Source organism: Furipterus horrens, unplaced genomic scaffold (genome assembly GCF_987537825.1).
Source record: "Furipterus horrens unplaced genomic scaffold, mFurHor1.1.pri manual_scaffold_2, whole genome shotgun sequence".
Taxonomy (NCBI): Eukaryota; Metazoa; Chordata; class Mammalia; order Chiroptera; family Furipteridae; genus Furipterus; species Furipterus horrens.
This window is the reverse complement of record NW_028327172.1, coordinates 7,819,422-7,842,364: the sequence shown is the minus strand read 5'-3', so window position 1 is coordinate 7,842,364 and position 22,943 is coordinate 7,819,422. Positions and strand designations below refer to the sequence as shown.

General features: G+C 59.9%; 1 protein-coding gene across 1 annotated transcript in view; it reads left to right on the top strand.

Moving 5' to 3' along the window:
* Positions 1-384: 384 nt before the first annotated feature.
* The window catches only part of DAGLA (diacylglycerol lipase alpha), a 61,293-nt gene continuing 38,734 nt past the window's right edge, over positions 385-22,943 (top strand). The window contains exon 1 of the mRNA XM_090260575.1: positions 385-431. The gene's annotated coding sequence lies outside the window, so the exon portion shown is untranslated. The remainder of the gene's footprint in view (positions 432-22,943) is intronic.

Here is a 22,943-nt window from a genome sequence, read left to right as displayed (position 1 = left end):
ACGCTGAGCCCGGTCACGCGGGGCCTGAAGCAGAGGAACCGAGGCGACTCCCTTCCCCCGAGGCAGCGTGGCCCGTCCTGCCCCTCGCGGCTGCCCACAGAGCCCTGGACGCGGCCTGAGCCAGGCGCCCACCGCCCCCACGCGCGGGGCCAGCGCAGACGAAAGACTCCGCTTGCTCTGGCCTTGGCGCCGCTCCCCTCCCTGGCACAAGGGGGCGCTGCCGCCCCACGGTCGTCGCCATGGTCACCGCTGGCGGCGGAGTGGGGTTTACGTAAAGGACGCGGCGTCCCCCGGGGGGCGGAGGCGGCCTTCGCGCCGGCGCCGGCGCCCTGCGGAAGCGGCGTTAGTGAATCGGGGCCTTGGGGAGCCCAGGATGGAGGTGGCGGTCGCGGCGGCGGCGGCGGCAGGCCGAGCCCTGCGGAGGGCGGGAGGTAAGGGGGACCCCGGGCGCGGGCGCGGCGCAAGGGGCGCGGCCGGCAGGGCAGTGTCCGGGGCGCGCGGTGGCCGGCCCGACGGGTCCGCGGGCGGAGGTGCGGCTGCCACGCGCGCGCCCATGGCAGGTGTGAGCTCCGGGAGCCCCGGCACCGGCGTGGGGATGGTGACACCCGTGGCACAGGCGTGGGCAGTGTGGGTCTGGCACAGCAGCGTGGTTTTTCTGGCGCGGCTGTCAGAAGACGCCCCGCCACCTTGGTTGCAGTGGTGGCTGCCCAGGTGTGAGGCGGGTGCAGACAGAACTCTGTGCAGGTAGGTGGCGGGGACTGATTTCAGGGTGGCGGTGGCCAGCTCGTGGGCGCATGGTGATGCCCCAGCATATGGGTGTAAGGAAGTGCTGCCATTGCTAGGGTGTTGGATTGTTCTGGCCTTGAGTGGTCTGGAGAGATAACACCCCGGGCTTGAAGAATTGGTGTCCTCAGCATGACGGGAGTTCCTGGCAGCTGGGAGAAGTGACGGTGGCACAGTGTGGTGCGGGGGGGCTGCCTGACCCTGGGAGGGGAGAATCTGTGGCCCTCAGACCCAGGTGGATGGGAAGGGTTTGTGCCCATCCTCCCACACTGGCGATGAAGAGGGGCACTGCCTCTGTCACCAGGCCCTTTCATGCCTGCTGGGTACACAGGACTGGGGAAGGCAGAGGACTGGCAGAAGGTTGGTGTCCTTTAGAATGGACATGAAAGAGAGGCGCCAGGAGATACTTCTACCACGAGGACCCTGAGAGTGACCCAGACAGAGATCTGTCCCGGTACTGGCTGGCATTAAGCTGGGCTCCTGAATTTGGATCCAGCTTCAGAGAAAATGGGAGGTGGATGGTTCTCGGCAGTGATCACTCTCCGTGAGCATGTGTCCTGAGAAACGTACAGGGCTGGGTGGTGACCGGTGCCAGCGGGCTGGGAGAGGTGTGGCACAGCACCCATCTAGTCTCAGGCCCAGTCTTCTAGGTTGATGCTTCTCCCAGAGTGTCTGAGAGCCGCCTCTCTTCTTTGATGCTCGAAGGCCTTTAGGTCCAGATCATTTGGGCAATGCTTGAAAGATGAGTCTGTAGCCACTGAGAGTGTGCTGGGACAGTGTCTGCCCCCACCAGGCCTTTGGGAAGCTTAAGGTGCAGGTCTTACTTAGTGTCACGTGGTGTACTTCACAGAAGGGCAATTTACAACCCCCCCCTCCCCAAAGTCTTAGGATGTGGAGGAAATCTCTAGACCTCTGTGGATCTCTGGGGGGAGTGGAATTGGAGTAGAAAAATGAATGTGGCAAGCTTGGGCTGAGTCTGGGAGAGGCCATAGGAATCTAGAAAGATGGCGTTGAGGGTATGGGGGACTCGGGTGACAGGTGGCTACTCACTTGCCATGGTGGGTACTTGGAGGTGCTGCAGAGGTCTCCTAAAGCTGGAGCATCGCCCAGGACATTTGGAGCCAGAAAACTTGAATTCCAGTCTTGGCTGTGTGACCTTGAGCAGGTGACTTTACCTCTCAGAGTCACGTCATGAGGTGGTCCTACAGGGTGAAAGGGGATGGTGCACACGGAAGCCCTTTCCATGCAGTGAGAGCTGCGCAAAGTTCAGGGATTCTCACCAGGCCAAGAGCCCAGGGTGTGAGGCGACAGGGGATGGAGGCGGAGGATGTGGCTGGGAAGGAAGACAGCCGGAAGGTCGAGCGCCCATCCTAGGGAATTAGAGGCCCCGAGGACGAAGGTTCTGGTGGGGAAAAGTGTGATCTGTTGACAATGTGAGTCAGCTGCTGAGTCCCCAGCGTAGCCGCAGCGACCGTGGAGTCCTGCAGGAGTGGTCTGAGCAAGAGACGCCCATGGCTCAGCTGCAGACACGCGTCTCCGGGTCCACACAGGGCTGGGAGGTGCCTGCAGCTGGCAGATCTGGGGTACCTGTCCGGGGGGGGGAGACTTGGAAACGTGTGTTTTCTCTTGAGACTTTTCTCTGGCTCTGGGTTCTGAGGGTGGGGGAGGGGAGCAGTCGCATCAGCATTTTTGAGGCTGTGGCCTGAGGAAAGCAAAGTGGGTCAGAGCCACCAGGTAGACTCTGGGCCCGGTGGTCCCGTGAGGGCGGCTGAGGCTGGATGGCAGGGGGACTGAGGATCATGAGGGATGCCCTCAGACACGTGGGCAAGGAGAAGGAGCGATGGACTCCCATCAGAAGGGTCTGCGAGGGGGGACAGGTGTGGCATGAATGCCCCAGGACGTCCCTGCCGACGTGGGCCCACTGCCAGCAGAAGGGCCATCCCAGGCCGGGAAGACGAGGGTGGCTGCAGATTGCTGTGCCTTCTGCCACCAGGGGCCTAGTTCCTGACAGCAGTCTGCAGAGTGTGAATTACAGCCCCTCGCAGCTTTGCCCTGGAAGGCCTGTTTCTGTCAGACCCCTTCTTGAGCATTCCATGTGAGTATCTGCCTTAGCCAGCAGCCCATTTCACGGGCTTGCTCCCAAGGCAGGAAGTCCTTGCCCTGGGTCCAGGCTGCTGTGTCAAGCCATGTGGGTATAAGAGGGACATGGGCCTGCCAGGCTGACTTTTCCGTGCTGTGGGACTCACCCTGCCCAGTGGCGGCCACCTGGACACTGCCTGGCATCGCAGGTGTCCCTTTGGGCTTGGGAGGCCCGTCCTGAGCGCTCCCTGCAGCGTCTTTCTCTGCCTCCCCAGGAGGCGCCTGCACGTCAGCTCCTGCGTGGACAGCTCTCCTGAGTGCAGGTCCATTAAGAGCGAGCTTCAGGCCTCCCTGCTGTGAACATTCAGCATTCGTGTCCCCTTGGCTCACCCGCCACGCACACCTCCGCCTGTTTGCTCCGATGCGTGGCTCGGCCTATGGTTCTGGGCTCCAGGAGCCCTTTGCAGACGCCCCTGGCCCTCTGCTTGGGATGCTGGGACTCCGCACAGCAGAGCTGGGTGGTGGCGGGGGCACATCAGAGAGGCGGAGTTGGCCTCGGTTCCCCAAAAGCAGAGCTGAGCTTTCCTCTGAGTCCTTGGGGTTGGAGGCAGTAGGGTGCCCCTTTGCCGCTGTGCACAGACGCTGATTTGGGGCCCATTTCAGCTGGGGGGGGGGGGGCTGGCACCGTGGCCGTGGACATCAAGGGCAAGCAGCTCTCAAGCTGAGATTTTTTTCAGCTCTGGTCCCCAGTCCTATTCCTGTGTTTCTCCAAAAGTTGTTTAACTCAGCTCCTGGCAACCTTTCCTTCCTCGGCTCATAAATCATGGTGCCTGGCGGCTCTGCTTTGGGGGTGCCAGGAATCAGGCATCTCTGGACAGAGGCTTCCGGGCCGCAGCTGAGAGCCCCAGAGTGAGAGGCCAGCCACAGCTGAAGGCACAGCCTGTCAGTGGGAGCCACTTCTGCGCCCTGCTGCTGTTCCTGGGGCCAGAGGGGAGCCTCGGGGCTTAATCACCTGTTGGCCCAGCGCCCCACCTGCGTTCAATTTCTTACTGGAATAGCTTTACATTACACTCTAGTGGACTGGGCAAGGAGCGCCAGGGGAAATATCAATGAGCGTGTGGTCAGAGAAAGATAAATCCTTTAGAACCGCCAGCCCAGGACATGGCAGGAAGTGGTTACCTCCCCAGCGGTCAGGGCTGAAAACCGTTTATCTTGATTTTCTTTTCTTCCTTTGGGATACCGACCTTGGCTGGGATGGACAGGCGAATAGGCGGGCAGGCCAGGAGGACCTAAGAAACTACCAGACCCAGGGGGACCTCCTGGCCGCTGAGGAAGGGGGCGCAGGGAGCTGACGTGGAGGGGAGCCCTGTGGTCACAGGTGCGGGTGTTTGGCAGGAATGCCCAAGCTCCCCCCCCCCCCCCCCCCGGTCATGGTTGAGGTGAGCAGGCGTGGTGCTGTCACAGCCAAAGGGCTGTGACACATGTGTGAAGCCACGTGTGCCCATAGTGTTTCCGTGGGAAGTGAGGGCTGAGGGGGTGTGGAGCGCCTGGCGGTGTGGGAACTCGTGGGCTTCTGTGTCTGGCTGGCCTGGTGTCAGTGGGTGTGCGGAGCGGGGCGTTGCTGGGTTCTGAGAACCAGGAGAGAACAGTGGGGGGGGGGGGCGCCTTCCAGCTCAGGGCGGGGGGTGGGGGCGGGAGAGCGGGTTTCACATCTCCCGTGGTGATTCTCCCCAGAGGAGCTGTTCTGCTCCCTCAGTATTCCTTAGAAGGAGGCCCAGGCTGGAGATGTGGCTCTCAAACCTGCTTCCACGCTCCTCCCCAAACCCACCTGGAGTCCGGTTGGGGACAGGCTTCCCGGGCTAACAGAGGATAGCGTTACAGCTCACGGTCGTCACTAGTTGGGACTCTGGAGTCAGACCCAGATCTGAATCCTGGCACCTTTGTACACCTCAGTTCCCTCTGGGTGGCTGTAAGAACACCACGACCTCAGAACACCTGGTGAGCGATGAAAGCAAGCACCCTCTGTAAATGTTTCTGCTCTTGCAGTCAAGAATCTTTTCCGCAGAAAAGCAGTTAACACGATGATCTGCATGCATTAGCCAGGATGCTGTAATAGGTCACGCCCCTTTTCTCAGTGAGGAGAAGTTAACTCCACCCTTCCCTTGGCATGGACGGGATCTTGCGGATCTGTCAGCCGAACTATATATACACAGAATAAGGTCTTTGCCAATGGGGAACGTTTCCGCTCGGATCCGATGAATAGTTATTTCTTGAACACCTATTGAGGGTTGGCGTCAGTGAGGGTCATGACGATGAACTAGACTTCCCAGAACCAATAAGGTGTAGATCTTGTCCTCAAAGTTTTCGCAATCTATTCAGAAGATACATGATGGACTGAAAGGTCTGAGCTGCCATTTCAAGAGGTAGAGCCACTGGAGGTCAAAGGCGGTTGAGTGACTCGGATGACGGAGACCGGGGAGACTTGGATGGTGGTGGCCTTTATCCTGGGCTATCCTGGCGATTGTAGAGGAGGCGGCAGCAATGGGGGGATGTGTCTGAAGAAGCAAGGGTCTGACCGTTGGTGGTCTGGATTGAAGGTCAAGTGCATGAAATGGAAATAATGAAAGCTAATCTTGAAAAAGTGAGCTGGAGCTGGGTCCCCAAGAGCCATGACTGCAGGGCGGACCTGGTCTGTGGAAAACATGGTCAGTAACTGAAGTGTTCAGAGCGAGGGTAGGGGGCTGGCGCCACCCAGGGAGAGGCGTCCAGCAGCCAGTGCCGGGGGCTCTTGCGGGGAGGAGTGGGGAGGCCAGCTGGTGGCTAGGGCAAGTGCCAGGTGAGGAGGACTTAAAGCTGGGCGGAAGCCGCAGTGGGGAGGGAAGGAAAGAGACCGCCTTGACTCATTATGGGGGTGAGGTGGGAGCCATAAGATTTGTCCATTGGGTCGGGAAGAGCGAGGCATGGGGCAGGGCCTGGAGATGAGTCCTGAAGAGAAGGAGCAGGGCCTTGGAGTCCTGCCTGCCATGTGTTTCCCCCACTTGACTCTCAGCTGCTTTGGCTGCAGCGTGTTCCTGGCCAGGAGTGGGAGTGGGGGCCTTCCGGGATCCCCACAAGACTGATTGTGCTGCCCGCGAGGCTGTTCTCACCCCCGAGGCCCCACCACGGTGTTCCAGCACGTCCAGGCGTTTGATGGTTTCTGTACCACATCACCCCTTGAAATTTCTCCTTCCTGAGTTCAGCCCAGGAGGTTACTATTCTGGGAAGTTTCATCAAAACCCTTGCAGCGTCTGAGAGTTCTCTGAGCTGGGGGGTGGGTGGCAGAACAGGGCTTGTCTCCACCTGTGTTTAGGGAGCAGATGCCTCCACCTGGAGGTGCGGGGCGGGGGAGGCGGGACAGAGTGGTCTCGGCTGTGTAAGGTGAGGCATTCATCCTGTAGAGGCCCCTTGTTGCCTCTTCTGGAGCCATTTAATTAATTTATGATTGATGTTCCTGGAGTTACTTGAGGGTAATTTATTATTGATGTCCCTTCATTATATACAATCCACCCTGCACCTCCCAGCACATGGTTGGCTGCACCCCACTGGGCAAGCCACATGGTGGAGAGAGCTCTTTGGGGCTGCACCTCTACCCCATCCCCCAACCCCCCAGGACAGAGCCCTGCATTCTGCTTTTGTCACGCCCTTTCAGGCTGGCGGGCCTGGGAAGGCCCCAGTGTGTCTGTCTCCAGGAGGCTGGGCTTAGCCACAAAGTAGCCGTAGTAATAACAATAGTTTACATTTTGTGAATGCAGAGGAACGACAGCCAGCCAGCATGGTTACAGAGGGTCTCATTTACTCCTTGCGAAAGGCCCCCCCTCGGTCCCACCAGCCCTCCGACCCCTGTCTTACAGGAGGTTTAGAGAGGCTGTGTTTACTGGCCCAAGGGCACCGCAGGTGGGTGGGGGGCCGGGCTTGGAACCAGGAGCCTTCCCTCACCTCTCCAAGCCCCGCCTCTCCCATGACACCATTCTTCACTCCGCACTGAACTCCAGGACGGTCCTGTCTCACATTATTAGGGGGCATAGCACCAGCGCCCCGAGAGCGTCTTAAATGTTGGCGGCTTATTCCCCTCCCTCATCTACGTCCTCATTGAAGGCCAATAACAGTGGCAAAGCAGCATTTACTGGACACAGATGCCGGGCGCCCTGCCAGGCACTTTCCATACGTTAGCTCACTGATCCCTCCTGACCGCGCCGAGAGGCAGGAGACACCAGCCCATTGTACAGACGAGGTTTAGAAGTGTGCTCTCGGTGCTCAGCTGGTAGGGGGCAGGGCCGGGATATTGAGCCCAGCGGCCTTGAGATTCGGGATACTTACTAATTCTCCCTGTATTCCCTCCTCTCCATCTTCTTGGGCCTGTGTGTTCGTCAGATCTGTGTATTTATCCAACGACTCATCCCCTGTCGCCTGTCTAGCCTGAGGTGTCGGTCTGCGTCACCCCGCCCCTGCTGTGGGGACCAGGAGCACCCACACAGACAGGATCGTGGTTTTAGGGAGACAGCGAGGCATGTGAGGGTGCTGGGCTTTGATTCTGCCCCTGGCTCTGCTGGGCAACTTCAGATGAGTCACTCGGCCTTTCTGAGCCTCAGAAGCCCCGTTTGTATAATAGCAACAGTGATATTTATTCTCTCTCCTTCACTCTCCCCGTGCTCAGAGGTGATGCTGGTTGGGAAAGGCGCTGTGCTCATCAAGGGTTGGAATCTCTTGTGTTTGAGATTCAAGAGCTGGCATGAAGGCCAGGAACACTCAGACCAGGCACCTACGCCCAGGCCAGGGCATCTGCAGTTCCCTCTCCCCCAAACAGCCCGGACAGACTAGTGGCAAGGACTTGCTTGAGGACCCCGTTACACCAGGAGCCGGTCCCTAGAGTGAATGCCAGGCCCCAGTTGGTGTCCTGGTTGGCTGCCCAGTGCCTGGGTCCTTGGAGGCAGACCCTCCCGCTCTGGGGCCTTGCGGGCGTGTGCAAGTGCAGGGGCCCCGCCTGGAGTTGTGGCCCCCCCCCCCACGTCCCTCTCTCCCACACACCTGGGCAGCCTAAGCAGGTCGGTTCAGGCTGGGTTTGGGGAGGAAGGATAGCTCACCAAGCAGCTGCCAGGACCTCCCCTCACCCCTCAAGACACCCAGAAAGCCTGGTGAAGAGGTGAGCCCTGTGTCTGTTGTTCTGGAAAGCGGGGAGACTCTCAGCCTCTCGATGGCAGGGTTCCCAGGGCGTTGGCTAGGAAGCCTCTGCTTTCTCATCAGCTTTACTCCGAACACATTTGTGCACCAGGCCGGGCTGGGGGAGCGCGCTGCCTGCTGCCAGGGTGCCCGCCCCCCGCCTCCTCCTCCCCAGGCCCCGAGGAAGAGAGCAGAGGCCGCAGACTGTGGCTGGGGGCGAGGCATGCCTGGCATTGCTGTTGGAAATCTGGGGCCGGGCTGCTCTTAGGTGACGTTTTGTTTCACTTCCCAAGTTTCCGCCTTCTGCAGGCGGGGATGACATCAGGCTCCCCTGGCACGCCCTTTAGCGGACTCCCACTCCATCCAGGCTTCTACTCCGCCTTGGGACAGCTTGGCTGTTAGGTCTCAGCTGCAGGGGCCAGTCATCCCCCCTGTGCCCACCTTACCTGCCCAGGACCGCCTGTCTCCAAGACCACACCACTCTTGAGTTCCTTTGATCATCCTCTCCCGATCCAGCCTCCCTCTCTGCACTCAGCCTAGCACAGGCCTGCAAGCGTGGACGGTAGCACAAGGACGGAGCGTCAGTGAAGTCCACTGCCACCTGGGCACGTCACTTAGCCTCTCTGAGCCTCAGCCTCCTCACCTCTGACGCGGGGCGTCTAATGGAACAGGGCACCTTGGGCTGCTGTCGGCCTCCAGTGAGACACCCCCTCAGGAGTCCCACCAGGGCTAAGAACCTCTCAGGTTCTCAGTAAATGTTACCTGCTGTTGTGAATTGTCGGGATTGCTTCTCTTGACTCTTGCCTGGCAGCCCAGGCCGGTGCTCAGAGAACCCTCCCTTTCCTGCTGCCGCGTCTCCTCCACAGCCCAGCAGCCCCAGCACCAGTCCTGGGAGGGGGTGGGCTGGCCCCTGGCTCCCTTCACTCCCCTCTGGCTTCTGGGCCTCTGCTCAGAGCTGGCAGTGCCCCACTGTCCCTCTGGCACCTTCTCCTTTCGCCTCTTTGTCCACCTTTTCCTGACCTGAGGCCTTCGGGGGAAGCCAGGGTCTTTGCTCAGAGACCCTTGGACCCTCCTGTGCCAATGGCAACCCCATGGCCCCTCCAGCTCCCCTGGGCAGTGGGAAGATGGCCGGTGGGTCAGAAGGGGGTCAGGACTTGCCCTCATCGCCAGGAACACTAGCAACCTTGACCAATCAGGTCTTGGCGCATCCTCTAGCCCTGTCAGTCAGGGCGGCCTCTGGGTGACTGCAGGAGGAGGCCAGCCAGCGGGGGACAGGGAGCCCCAGCTGCGGCTTGAGGCCCCAGTCACAGCCCATCCTCCCTGGTTCCAAGGACAGACAGAAGGAAAAGGCCAGAGTCACCTCCAGTGTCCCAGAGCCAGAAAAAACAGCCACATCTGGAGTCTCTTTCCTCCTAGGAAGTCAAGGAATTTTTCTCAAGAGGTTGTTTTGGTTTCATACCTTTGAAAAGAACTTGGTCTTCCTCTGGCACCTTCCTTAGGCCCGGGGCCAGACTGCGGAGCAGAGGAGAGTCTCGCTGCTTATAATCTCCAGGGCGCTCCTTCTCCAGGAGTTTATCAGGCACCGCCCCGCCTGCCTAAGCTTAGTGCCTGGAGCTGAGTACTAAGAGAAAAGTTACTACCTGGTCCTCAGGGAGTTCCCAGTTAGTGACTGACGTGTAACAGACAATTTACAAAGTAAGAACAACAACAACAGCAGACACTTCCTAGCATTCCTCTCTGCCAGGCTCCTTCTAAGTGCTTCATGTGTCGTAACTCAGTAATGCAAAGGACAGGGACAGTTCCTCTGCAGTGGGCACTCACCTGGCTCTAGGCTCTGTGCTCAGGTGGGGGCCACCCAGCCCCGCTCCTCCCCTGGAGGGAGACATTCGGTTTTTGGGTTTTTTTTTTTTGGTGGTTTGTTTTTTTAAGATTTTACTTATTTTATTTTTAGAGAGAGGGGAAGGGAGGGAGAAAGAGAGGGAGAGAAACATCGATGTGTGATTGCCTCTCACGTGCCCCCAACTGGGGACCTGGCCTACAACCCAGGCACGTGCCCTGACTGGGAATCAAATGGGCAGCCCTTTGGCGTGCAGGCCAGCACTCAATCCGCTGAGCCACACCAGCCAGGGCGGCATTCGGGTTTTCCAGCAGATGACGGGCCGGGACCTCAGCTTCCTTGGAGAATTGAAGGCACCTGCTGCAGGTCTTATATTTGCAGCAGGCAGGCTAGGACTCCGGCCCCCACCTGTCTGGCCCCTGCTTGCGGCGCGCTCCTTCTTGTTCCCTCACCTTGCATCAAGTTTGCAGACCCTGAGATCCACAGGGACAAGAGTTCCTACAAAGGGAGGCCCCCTTGGGCCACTCTATTGCTGAGAGGACCAGCTTCCCCCCTCTCAGAAAGCCTGTCATTCCCTGCATAAAACCTGTCTGTGGCTCAGACCCGGCACCTCGCTGGCCTTGGCAGGCAGCTTCCAGGCACACACAGGCTTGTTCCTCTCGCCCCACATGCCCCCTGCCAGTGACGTGGGGCTGCTGCAGATTGTCGTCCTTGCAGCCAGCTTGCTGTACCGTACAGCTTAATAAACGGCTAATGGAGGGCCCCTGTTCTCCGGAGCCGCCTTCTCCATTTCTTGGCCCCTTTAGAGAGCCCGACCCCCTCCCTTCCCCAGGTGAACCCATTCAGCAGGCTTCCGGCAGTGGTAACTAAGCTGGGCATCCAGCCCACCATCTGCTTAGCACTTTATAAAAGTTTAAGCATCATGGGGTAATGAACTCCCATCATAAAGCAGCTGGAGCAGTGCATCTTGGGATGTATAAATTATAGGAGCCCTCTGAAGTTGTAATTGCAAATGGCAGCGACTGGGAGGTTGAAAGAGGCCGGTCTTGTTGGGCTGAGCGCAGCTATTCTCTGCTTCCTTTCAGAAGGCACGCATTAACTGAGTCTGGCTGTGAAAAAAGAATGTCCTCAGACCGAACCGAACTCCTGGTTCCTCTGCCCCAGTTCCCACTTCCTGCCCCCGGCTGCGTCTGCAGAGCCTGCGGGCTTTGGAGGCGGGACCCCCACCCAGGCCCCGTGCTCTGGCTCTTCCACAGACGGGTGGGCCCGGAGGGAAGGATCACAGGCGTGGACACAGCGGGGTAGGCTCCGGGTTCGCCCGTTTTCCAGGGGGGAGTGTCAGAGCAATTGGCCTGACTTCCTGTTTCTGAGGTCTCATCTGTAAAGTGGAGCCTTGGAGCCGACCTGGAGGGGCGGTTTCAGGGAGTGAATCAGAGACCACAGGGGTGCGGTGATGTGGGGTTAAGCGTGCGCAGGCTCTGAGCGGGACCCACTGGCTTCCCGTGGCAGCTCCTGCTGGTGGCACTGATGAGACCTTAACCGAGTGATGAACCTGTCAGCTGTAGCTTTCACCTGAGTAATCAGAGGAATCACCGAGCTGCCTCTGAGGACTGCTACGAGGATGACACAGGATGACACGTGTCAAGGACTCAGCATAGTATAATATTTCTTTAATGGCAACACAGATCACCTGGGAGCTTGCCAATGCAGATTCCTGCTCAGGCTGGCGGGGGCCCCAGGTCAGCTCATAGTGACACAGCTTGCAGACCACACCTTGAGTGGCCAGGGCATAGTGCTTGAGCCGTAGGAAGCGCTTACTGAGTTCTGGCTGTGATGATCCATCCAGGCAAAGTGCCCATCGCTTGCACCTGCCCACACCTGTCCACAGTGCCCACATGGGCTTGGTTCAGTGCTCCCGAGTGTGGCCCGTGAGCCAACCGCAGCAGGGTCACCTGAGAAGGGGTTAGAAATGCAGAATCTCAGTGTGCCCTCCCTGACCCCTGATCAGCATCTCTGGGAGTGGAGCCCAGGAATCCGCAGCTGCACCAGCTGCTGCTGCTCGGGCAGGAGCCCTCATGGGGCTCGTCCTGGCGCATGGTTTCTCTGCGTGTGCATGGATATCCCCAGCATCAGGATCTCCTAGGGTTGGCCGGGGCAGTGGTGGGGGGAGGGAGGGGGCTCGCTCAGAATATAGGTTCCTGGGCCCCACCTTGGTACAACCCATCCAGAATTTCTGGGTGGGGCTGGGATTCTGCATTTATCCATTCAAGTATGAGGTCACTGGGAGCCATTCACTGCCTGAGAGCTGAGGGCAGGGCCCACTCCCTACTTCTCCCCACCCCCACCACCTTGTGCATAAAGCTTCACCTCTGGGGGTGCCACGGTGGGGGGCAGAGTGAGCGCTAGACAAGTGCAGGTGTCAGGAGCCCCAGGCTCCATCGAGCACAATCCTGCCTGGGGTCCCCCCCAGCTGCCAGAACTGTCTCAGCAAGAAGAGAGGGACATAGCTGAATGGTCACCAGCTGGGAACTGGGCGAATAAACTCAGGTACACCATGCACATGGACTGCTCTCCAGCAATGAGGGAAGACTGGGCTGGAACAAATGTTTATCGAAGAAAAATGTTTACCTTCTCGAACTCAGTGAAAAAGAGCAGTAGGTGCATATGTGGACAGAGGAAAAAGGACTACTGGACAGATGTTAATAGTTAATGATTTTCCTGGAGGGATCATGGGCGTTTTCTGTTTTCTCTCATGCTCTCTTTATTTTTTTTTTTATTTCCTAAGGAGAATATGTATTTTGTAATAAGAAGAAAAAGGTAGGCATAGATGGAGCCTGTCTGGTCCAGGCTTCTCAGGTCCCAGGTGCCAGTGACAGGCCCAGACTCTGAGGGCAGTGCTCCTCACCTGATCTACCTGCTGGGGTGACCTTCACCGTGGTCTCCATCCCCCCCGGCTGGGCCTCGTGTTCCCCATTCCTTCACACTGCTTCTCCCACTTACTTATTTCCTCTCTGCGCTGAGTCTTCCCTGGCAATGGCAAGGGTACCGTGTCCACTTAACAACAGAGGAAAGGAGTAGGGAGAGGGGGAGCCCAGGGATGGGGAGCCCCTCAGCTTGCAAGCCTCTGCGGCATCACGCAGGCGCCGAAACCCAAGTTCCAGAGTCGAGCCTCACAGGATGTGCTCGGGAAGTAATGGCTGAATGAATGAGGCTTGGAGTGCAGCCAAGGACAGGACAGGGGGCCGTAGCTGTGTGACCGTGGGCAGGTCAGTGTACCTCTCTGGGCTGATGGTCTTCATCTTTAAGATTCAGAGAGTCAAGGAGACTTGACCTCTGATTGCCCTGGGCCCTTCTAGCTCTAATCTCTGGGAAGTCACATTCCTTTCCACTCTGCCCCCTTGCCTGGTTTTCTAAGCTATTTGTGCTGCCCAGGAAGACCCCACCTGTCTGTTCCAGCTGCCCAGGGAGAGTGTATGCAGAAACAGCTGCTCAGGGCAGGCCTTCCAGGCAAGGGCAAAGGGAGGAGCAGAGGAAAGGAGCCGCGGGGTGCAGGGAGTTGGAAGTGAGCCACAGAGAGTAGAGGGCTTGCGGGCACCCGTGTTCCTCGGTCTGATATTGGCCTCCACGAGCTCTTTGCACCACCTGTGGTTACGTGTCTATTTTTCATCTTCTCCTGTCCAGAGCTGCCTTTGTCCTGTGCCCTCTGCAGGCCCCAGCAACCCTGAACTCCAGCCCCAGTGAGTGGTTGGTTCAGTGGGGAGGGAGGGTGGGAGAAATCCATTCAGGCCATTTCCTCTAAAGCCGTTTCAGTAAATTCGTGTGGTCACAGCTTTTCAGTCTTCTTTCAAAGAGATGGATGGGCTTCTGGGTCTCTTCCCTGACCTATTTCCTTATCTGAACCATAGAGGAGAATATCAAAGCTGGAGGGCTGAGGCAGCCTGAACTTGGAGGGGCTCTGAATACCTGCCCAGGTAACACGGAGTGAGCGTGTGTCTACATGTGATGCCGGGGAAACAGCCTGACAGCCCCCTGCACTCGTGAGTGTGTTTTTCCTGGCCCAGGGAGCCCACGGAAACCAGCTTGGCCAGTTCCCCAGAGGCAGGAGTTAGGAGGTAATGATGGTGCTCAGCAGAGCCCCGAAGGGGCACAGATGAGGGGCTGGGCCTCCCCGTCGGCTGGGATCAGGCCCCTGCACAGGGTGCGTTTGCCTTCAGCCTTCTGAAGGGCTTTTGTATCGGGGCAGGAGGAGGAGGGAGAACAGAACAAGGGAGCCTTGCTTCCCCGCCTCTTTGTGCCTGGTGGTAAACTCCTCCTCACTGTCAGTGTCCTCCAGGAAGCCTTCTCTGTCCCCCGAGGGCTGGGCAGCTGTCCCGGCTGTGGGGTCCCCGGCATCATACCTCTGAACTCCTTGGCCTGAGCATGGGTTTCCTCGCCATTCTGTACTGTGAGCTCCTCCAGGATGGGGCCTGTTGTCTTTGTGTCGATATATACCCAGGAGATTGTCCTTAACGTCCTGCATCTGAAACCTCGGCTGGGACTTCCAGACCCCTGGGTGCTCTGACCTCCTGGTCCCGGAGCCCACCTGAGGCAGTGGTGGGGCCTGCTCAGAAAATCACCCTCCCTCACTCTCCTTACCCACACCAAGAAGGTGGCCCTACCTGGGCAGGAGTCAAGCTGGAGGGAATGGAGTCGTGAGTTGCGTGGCATTCAACAGAATGTCCCAGGAGACAGACCAGCTGGCAAGTGCCATGGGCAGGATCCCACAGGCCCCCTCCCCTGCACCCTCGGGCAGCCGGCAGCAATGAACTGGCCACTAACCGGTCTGGCGGGTTTCTTGAGGGACAGGATGTCCTGCTGGGAGCTGCTTTTGTGCCTGTCCTCTCTGTCCCCCTTTCAGGCGTTCAGGCCAGTCCTCTCCAGACCTTGCACTCCTCCTTGCCCCTCGTCTCCCCTCACAGGGAGGGCCTTGACCCAGCTCTTCCTGGGGTCCAGGATAGCATATAGTGGGGGTGCCCAGACAGCAGACAAAGGCCAGGGGTCCCATAGGAACAAGGTGGCATGTCCACAACCCGCCCCACGTGACCCTGGGGGTACTGAGGCCCTGGGAAGCAGAACACCCAGTGGCTGGGGTAACAGTCACCAGGCAAGAGCTGGCGGGGTCCGTGGTGAACCTTCTCCCACCTCCTCCCCCACTGACAAGGATAAGGGACCAGAAGCCCAAAGAGACCATAGAAGCAGGCCCAGGGCAGCAGCCTCTCTTTCCTACTCCCACTGCTGGCTCCCCCCTCAGGGAGCAGGAAATGGGGGTGGGGGAGCCCGGGTGTTCCTCAAACCCTCCGCTGGGAGGGGCTGGGCACCCCACTCCGTAGGTGTCAGCGGAACTGTCACCCAGCGGTGGGCGCGGGTGCTGGGATTCCCCTGGCTGACTCACCCCGGCCTGGCTGTGCCTCAGCCGAGGCAGGAGTTGTCTGTGAAGGTGTCTGGGTGGTGACAGCGACTCACACGGAGGGAGTCCCAGCAGCTGGGAAGGGGGCTGAGGAGACCCAGGCTGGCTGTGAGCAGGACCCCCACGGAGCTTTAGCCTTCCCCCCCACACCCCAGAGACCTGGGCTCTCCACCCAGCACGGTGCCCCCACTTCTCGGCACAGGAGGAGCAGGGAGGCCTTGAGGGTCCTAAGCACAGAGGAACTGCTCTCTTGTCTCCCTGGAAGACCCCCTCCCCCGACCCGGGGCGAGGGCCTTCCCTCCAGAGAACAGAGAAGCCATTGATCCCCTGATGCACAGACCCTGCGGCGACCCTGTTGGGGACTGGTAGAGGCAGGAAGCGGGGCCGGCACAGTGACCCCGTCAGGGGCCAAGGATCCCTGGAGAAAGGGGCAGCCGTAGGCTCTTCCCCCTGGAGGAATTCACACGCGTCGGGGTCCTGGCGGGCCGGAGCCCACGCTGCCCTCAGCTGGGCTGGCAGCAGGGTGGAGGTGTCGCTGCTGCAGCGTGGGGGTGCTGGGGGAGGACGAGCAGATGAAAGTGTGGAGTGCACGCTTGCAAGCAGGCCTGTGGAGGCGGGAGCAGAGTCGCGTGGGGCCTGCTGCGGTGGGGGCGGTGGGATGCACAGTTCTGGGTGATCGCCCCTGCCCCTGCCTTCCTGTTGCCATGGGAGGGAGACTTCCCCCTGACCTCTCCTGGGGCCAGGCTGCTGGACCTGAAGTTTACCGGGCGACATTCGGGACCCTGACATGGCTAGATCTCGGCAGGCAGACTTCTCAGCCCCCTCCCCACCCTCCCGGCCCGGTGAGAAACGCAGCCGTTTCTGTTGGCCGGGAGCCACGGGGCAGCCCCAGTATCTCCGGTTAGTAGGCTGCCTGACGCCCCTGCAAGCATGTCCGGCCCCATTGGCCGAAATAATCCCTCCACGAGCAGGGCTGGGCAGGGCAGCTGGGGAACGAATGTGGCCCATGGGCCCAGCCTCCTGAGTGACGGGACTGGGGGTCCAGCCAAGCCGGCAGGGCTCTGTCCCTACCGGCCCTCAGCCGGGCCCACTGCTGCGGGCAGCAGCATCCTCCGTGGGCAGCGTGAGCAGGCCGGGCACAGAGGAGGGATGAGCCCTTGAGGCAGGACCAGCACACCTCAGCACACCAAGGGAGGACTGTCTTTTCTTAAAGATTCTACTTATTATTTATTTTGAGAGAGAGGAGAAGGGAGAGAGAAAGAGAGGGAGAGAAACACCAACGTGTGGTTGCCTCTTGCACGCACCCCGAGCTGGGGACCTGGCCAGCAACCCACGCATGTGCCCTGACAGGGAATCGAACCAGTGACCCTTTGATTCACAGGCTGGCGCACAATCCACTGAGCCACACCGGGCAGGGCCGGAGGACTGTTATTAAAGGACAGAGGACAGCCCTGCATAGGAGCCTGCTCCAGCCTGCTGCTGACCTTGGTGTAGCCTGGGCCAGTTGTCTGCATCCTTGGCTTTAACCTTCCGCCCTAAAATGGGCATGTGTGACTCAGTGGCCCAGAAGGTTCTCTCCCACCGGATGTTCCCTGTTGTTTATTAAGCCCACAGCTTTCAGGAACAGAGGAGGGCCCCAAGACCTTCTCCTGCTGGGTCTCAGCAGCCTGGTGCCTCTGCAGTGAGGGGCAGGGTGGTGGTTCCCTCTTGGACTCCATGCTTTCTCCTCCCTCCTGCCTGGGGTGATGAGGTGAAGGGAGGTAATGGCTAGAAGTTCCTGGTACGGGGCCTTCTGGCAGGTAGTGGCTTACCTTTATTATCATTACGTTTGGGTCACTACATCATTATTGTGGAGTTGGCTCCCCAGAGCCTGTGGGGGGCTTCTGGGAAGAGGCGATGTGGCTCATGTCGTAGGCTGGCATGCTGGCCCCAGGTCTACTTGAGAAGCAGGAGATCAGAGCAGAGCACAGAGGGTCTGGGAGGGCAGGAGGGGCCCCTGGCACCTCCCAGGCTTGGCTGAGCTGCCGGCTCCCATCTGCAGAGGGGCGGCCCACCCTCCACAAGTTGGCTGGGAGACCTCAGAACTGAGGAGTGCGTGTTCTCCAAACATCTTGTTCACAGCAGATGGCAGCCACAACTCCCTTTCTCCCTGCAGTTCCGGTTGCACTTCCCTTCCCTTTGCTCACCCCTCTGGTTTAACTTGGGTGTCTACAGTTGGAGATGGGGAGGCAGTTTGCAAGCCCCAAAGCTGCCTGTGGCTGATGGAGCTTGGTGCTCAGATTGTGGACAGTTTGCAAAGAAGAGGAGACGGTGGGCCCCACCTGCCAGGCCAGGGGAGCTCAGTCCTGCCTGCTTCCCACACCCATCTGAGTCTCTTGGGCCAGACGGGCCAGCCTCGTGATCTCAGGACAAGGGAGCTGGTCCCAGGACCTGGTTTGACATCTCTTGAGCAGCTGCTAGGCACCAGGCACTGAGCTGACTGCCAAGGACACGGGCAGAAGGTGCAGCCCTGCCCTCCGGGAGCTCCTAGCCTCGTGGGGAGCCAGGGTACCTGGTGCAGGAATGGAGAGGCATTGATCAGGTCTGCCTTGGGGGTTGGCAGACTTCTGGAGGCTTCACAGAGGAGCTGATGTTTAGGCTAAGCCCAGGGAGGCTGAGGAGTTCCCAGGGGAACAATTTTGGAAAAGGCTTTCTGTGCAATGAGACCAGCCTGTGCAAATGCACTGAGGCATGAAGAGCCCGCAGATCACTCGACTGTGGTGTGTAGCAGAGCAGAGAAAGGCCAAGCTGCCTCCTCAGCATGTGCTGTTCAACTGCAGGGTGGGGCCTGCAAGGAGGAGGCAGTGCTCCTCTGACTGCTTGTTGGGGTGGGGTCAGCCTGAAGCAGAAGCCCCATATGGGGGCCCATGGTGGCACCGGCCTTTCTCAGCCAGAGAAAATTCTGGGACCCGGCTCATGGCTGCCTTGAGTTTGGGGCCAGCTGGAGCAGCCCCTGCTGGTGGAGTAGCTCTTGCTTGTGGAATAGCCTCTGCTGATGGAGTAGCTCCTGCTGGCAGAGAAGCCCCTGCTGCTGCAGCCACGGATCAGAAGCCCCCCCGGGGGCTGAGGCCAGGGCAGCCACAGAGCAGCCGAATGAGCATGCCCACGGAGGGTGTGGCACCCCGGCTTCCACGGTGCTGCCCCTGCTCTGTGACCTGTGCCGGCTCCGCCCCACATCTGTGTGGCATTGGGCAGAGCATCCATGTATCAAGACTGTCATCTGTGCCAAACTGCACTGAGGCCCATAAGGGCCTCATCCCATTTCACCTTTACAAGGGCCATCCATGTAAGCATCACTGGCCCCCAGGTCCCGAGACTTGTTCAGAGTCACCCAGTCAGGATGTGACCAAGCAGAGGCTCCAGGCCCAGGTCAGCCTGACACCCCCAGCACACCTCCTGCCGGGTTCCAAACCCTGTCCCCCGGAGAAGCTCAGTGTGCAGCGGGGAGGTGGCACCAAAGCTCAGAAGCCCTACTCCCTGAGGACTTGCCCTGTCCCTTCTCCCGTTGCTGCCTCCCCCTCCCCTCACACTCAGGCTCCTTTTGGGGATGGGGGGGGGGGCGGGGAGCGGAAGGCCAAGTCACTCACCCTGGGGACCCTGCGGCAGCTGCGGGCAAGGCCACGCCAGTAGGTGAGAGCTGCCCTGTAGGGCAGCGGCCCAGCAGAGCGGTGGCCCATGGTGTTTGCTTTTCCCAGCACGGCATTCGCTGTGCCGCTCTGCGCCACTCGCACCTGGCTCTCTGTTTGCCCAAGGACATGCCCTCCAGGGGGATGGGAGGGGCTGGGCCCGGGTGGTGGACAGGTGGTACACTGCTTTTGGGCTTTCAGCTTTTCTGCATCACTAAGGAGGCTGCCCTGCCAGTAAGTGCCACCCCCTGTGGCTGCCAGCGCTGCCCCAGCAGAGCCCAGCTTCGCCTGCACAGAACACGTGACTTTGCAGTGCCGGGCCTGGCGTGCCTGGCGTGCCAGAGCAGCAGTGGCGGCAGCAGCTGGATGGTCGGGAAGGAGCAGGAGAGTCCCCAGAGCCCTTGTGTTGGGAACTGGCTCTGGGTGTGGGGGCCAGGGGCAGCATCAATGGGGCTTTTGTGTAGTCGGGGCAGAGGAGCACATGGCTCATCTGCTACTTGCTTTCCTGGACCTGCGCGTGGCCCCTCCCCTCCCGCGCAGAGAGGAGAGCTTGCCTGTCAAGCAGTCTACCCTACCCTTCCCGCCAACCCCTTTCAGATGAATCAGCCCCAGGAACCTGGCGGTTTCTCCTCTGGCCCCTCTGCTTGCCCTCCTGAGCATGGCCTTCCAGCACCCTCTCTGTGGTCTGACTGAGCTCACCCGCCGCTGTGTGGGCAGTCACTGACCAGGGAATGTGCTGGCAGCTCCTCGCGGCCTGGTCCTCAGGGCTGATGGGAACTGATGCGGTAAACAGAGGCCAGTGGACCTGGCATCCCAGAGAAGAGGGAGCCCTTTCTCCCCCACAGTTGGAATCTCAGGGAGAGGCCTGCATGGGCTGGGCAAGGAGCCAGCACCTCCGCCCCTGCAGCCCCCGCCGTGGTCAGCGTCTCTGAGTGGCCCTGGTCCTGGGAGGGAAGGAATCACGGCACCGCTGCCAGGTGTCCACCCTGCTTTGCACTATGGTCTTTAGAAAACTCAGTGCTCTGACCATGGTCTCTCCACCACGTGACAACTGTCAGACAGGCTGCGAGGACAAGCAGGCCGTGCTGTGCCCTCCAAGGGCAAAGAGTTCTGTAATCAGAGGGCAGCCTGGAGTGTGTCGTCAGTGTCATCACTCAGGCTCAGGGACAGCCTTTTCAAGTGGGGGCAGCTACAGGGGGTTACCTGGTCACTGCCACGCTGGCCCTTGGGGCGCCGGCCCTGTGCTGGGGAGGCAGCCTGGCCTGGTGAGGTAGCCCCAGCTCACAGCCTGCCACCAGCTCTTAGCTGGGAGCAGAACAGTCTCGGAAGAAGGGGAAGTGCTAGTCTCCTGAGGGTGGTAACTTGTTCAAGTCACGGTGGCTACCAGGCCCCAAATCCCTCTTCCTGCTGCTGGTCAGGCGTGGGAACAGGCCTGGGGACAGATGCGGTGTCAGCGTGCCTGGGCAGCATTGCAGCTCGCCCCGCCCTCAGGCCGTGGGGCCCCAGCATTCTGCTCTGAGCAGCAAAGATGATCCCCTGCCAGGCGCTCCATGGTCACCCCTCACAGTAAGGATGCTCCTGTTTGTGGCCCACTTTAACCCAAGTCTCAGCGATGCTACAGTCACAGAAATGGGGGCTCCAAGAGGTTGTGACTTATCCACACCTATTAGTGGCCAAGCCCAGTACCAAACCTGGGGTCCCCGATACCAAGCCCCACGTGTCCCCACCCTGCCCCGTAGTAAACCGAGAGGCTGATAAGTGAGCACATGAATTCATAATTGATCCCACCGTGGGTCCATCGGGCCTTTTCTCTCTGAGGAGCTCTGAGCACTTCCCAGACATGGTTTCATGTGTCCTCCTGAGGGACCTGAGAGGAGGCTCCGCGGGAGCAGGCCACAGGGCCAGATACCAGCCCTCTGCCCCTGGCAGGGGAGGAGCTGGGGTGGGGACATGCCTCTGGGTGCCACCTGCTCTTCTCTGGGCCCTGATTGTGCAGGTGGGAGCCAGGAGGAGGGAATACGGACACTGGATGAGGCCCCGCGGGGGAGTATGTGGGAGCCCAGGGCTCTGTCTTAAGGGAAGTAATCATATCGCTGAGACTTTTTATATTGCTTTTCTTCTCCCAAGAAACCTCCACTATACCTTGTTCTCCTCACATTCCTAGAGAGTTGGCAGAGAGCACATCAAGGTCACGGGAGAGAGGACCTGGACGTCAGGCCCTTGACCAAGTCCACTCCTTTCCTCAGCAGCCCAGGAGGCGGCCACTGTTTCTGTCTCCATTGTCTGGAGAGGAACTGAGGCTTAGAGACTCCCCGAGGTCACGGGCAAGTGCGTGACCGGTTAGGTTTTGAACTTGGTTCAAGTTGGTGCCCTAAAAACCCTGGGCACGTCCCTGCCCGTCTGCCTCCCAGGCCGGCTGTGAGGTGGTGGTGTCAGTATTTCTGAGCATCATAGGACTGCGTTTCTGGGGCAGAGATGGGAGACCCCTGCACATGATGCATTCAGGGCAAATAAGAAAGTGAGTCCGCGGGAAACGGGACATCACTTGGCCAAGCCCCGTATTTTCGGATGGAGACACTGAGACTCTGATGGGAAGCCATTTCCCCAGGTCCTTCCTTTTCCTCTGTCTGATAGCCTGGCTGCGGATCCTCGCAGAGCCCCCTCGCAGCCTGGGCTGCAGGCTGGGGCCGCACAGGGCACCCTGGCGCCGGGGGAGGGCTCCTGTGCGTATGCCCTGCATGCTCTCCCCTGGAGGGGCTCCCTCCCTCCAGCAGTGCGCTCTCTGCTTTTTGGAGGTGGGCACCCCAAGCCGCCCTCCCGCAGGTGCACAGGGAGGCCAGGGCGTGGCGCTGGGAGGCGAGAGGGGCAGACTGGTGGGAGGGGTGGAAGTGGAGCCCCTCAGGCAGCAGGACCTCCCTGGACAACTGGCCACAGTCCGGGCTCTGCTGCTCACTGGGTCACCTCAGGCAAGTTACCCAACACCCCCTTCCCCCCACCGTTTCCTCCTCGGTGAGATAAAGGCGTCCCACTTCTCCCCTGCCTCACCCACAGCATGGTGGCTGGGCCCCAGCATGTGGTGGTTGCTGCAAGAGAGCAGCAGTGCAGGCCTGGCTGGGGTCGGGCCTGGGGCCAGTGGATCTGTGCAAAGGGCCTGGGACAGGGAGTCAGGCCGCCAGCTCCCCCAGGCTGTGCTCAGACCTGGCTCCTTCTCAGATATCAGGGACTCCGTGGGCGCCTGGCCTTCTGCAAGGGAGAAGACAGGCGGGGTCGCCGTCCCTGGAAGTCACACCCTCAGGGGAGGATAGTAAACACATTGACAAACAAGCCAGGAAGTGTTTGATGATGAAGGTGCTGAGAGGAGAACAGGGCAGAGGCGGGTGATGGGCAGGAGCTGGGGGCCCCTGAGACCCAGCAGGCAGGTTGGAGCAGCCACGGTTGAGCCAAGAAACCAGTGACAGGAGAGAGCCAGCCAGGCAGAGATTGGGGGCAGGGATGTGTCCAGGCAGAGGGAGGCCTGAGGCCTTGGGCGTTGAGATAGGACACTCTTGGCCGCTTGAGGGACGGGGTGTAGCGGGTGGCCAGCCAGGGCAGCATGGGAGGAGATGAGGCCGGCGGGCCAGCAGAAGAGGCGGCGTTGAGTGTGATGAGCTCTGTGGGATGACTGGGGTTGGGGGAGGGTGACCAGCAGACAGAGGCCTCCTCTGTCCCAGCCTCCACCCCTCCTGTGGGTTTGCACCGGCTCTGTGATCTCCTCCGCCTGGGTTAAGGTCCCCTCCGTGCGGTCCTATTCGTGGTCAGAGCCGGTGGCAGTAAGCATAAAGAGCTGAATGTTCAGGGAAAACACCTCTGACCTCAGGCTCACGATGGTGCTCCCCAATTGTGGGAGCAGAGCCCAGGGACCACCCTGGAATGGGTGCTGCTGGACCGATGCCTGGGC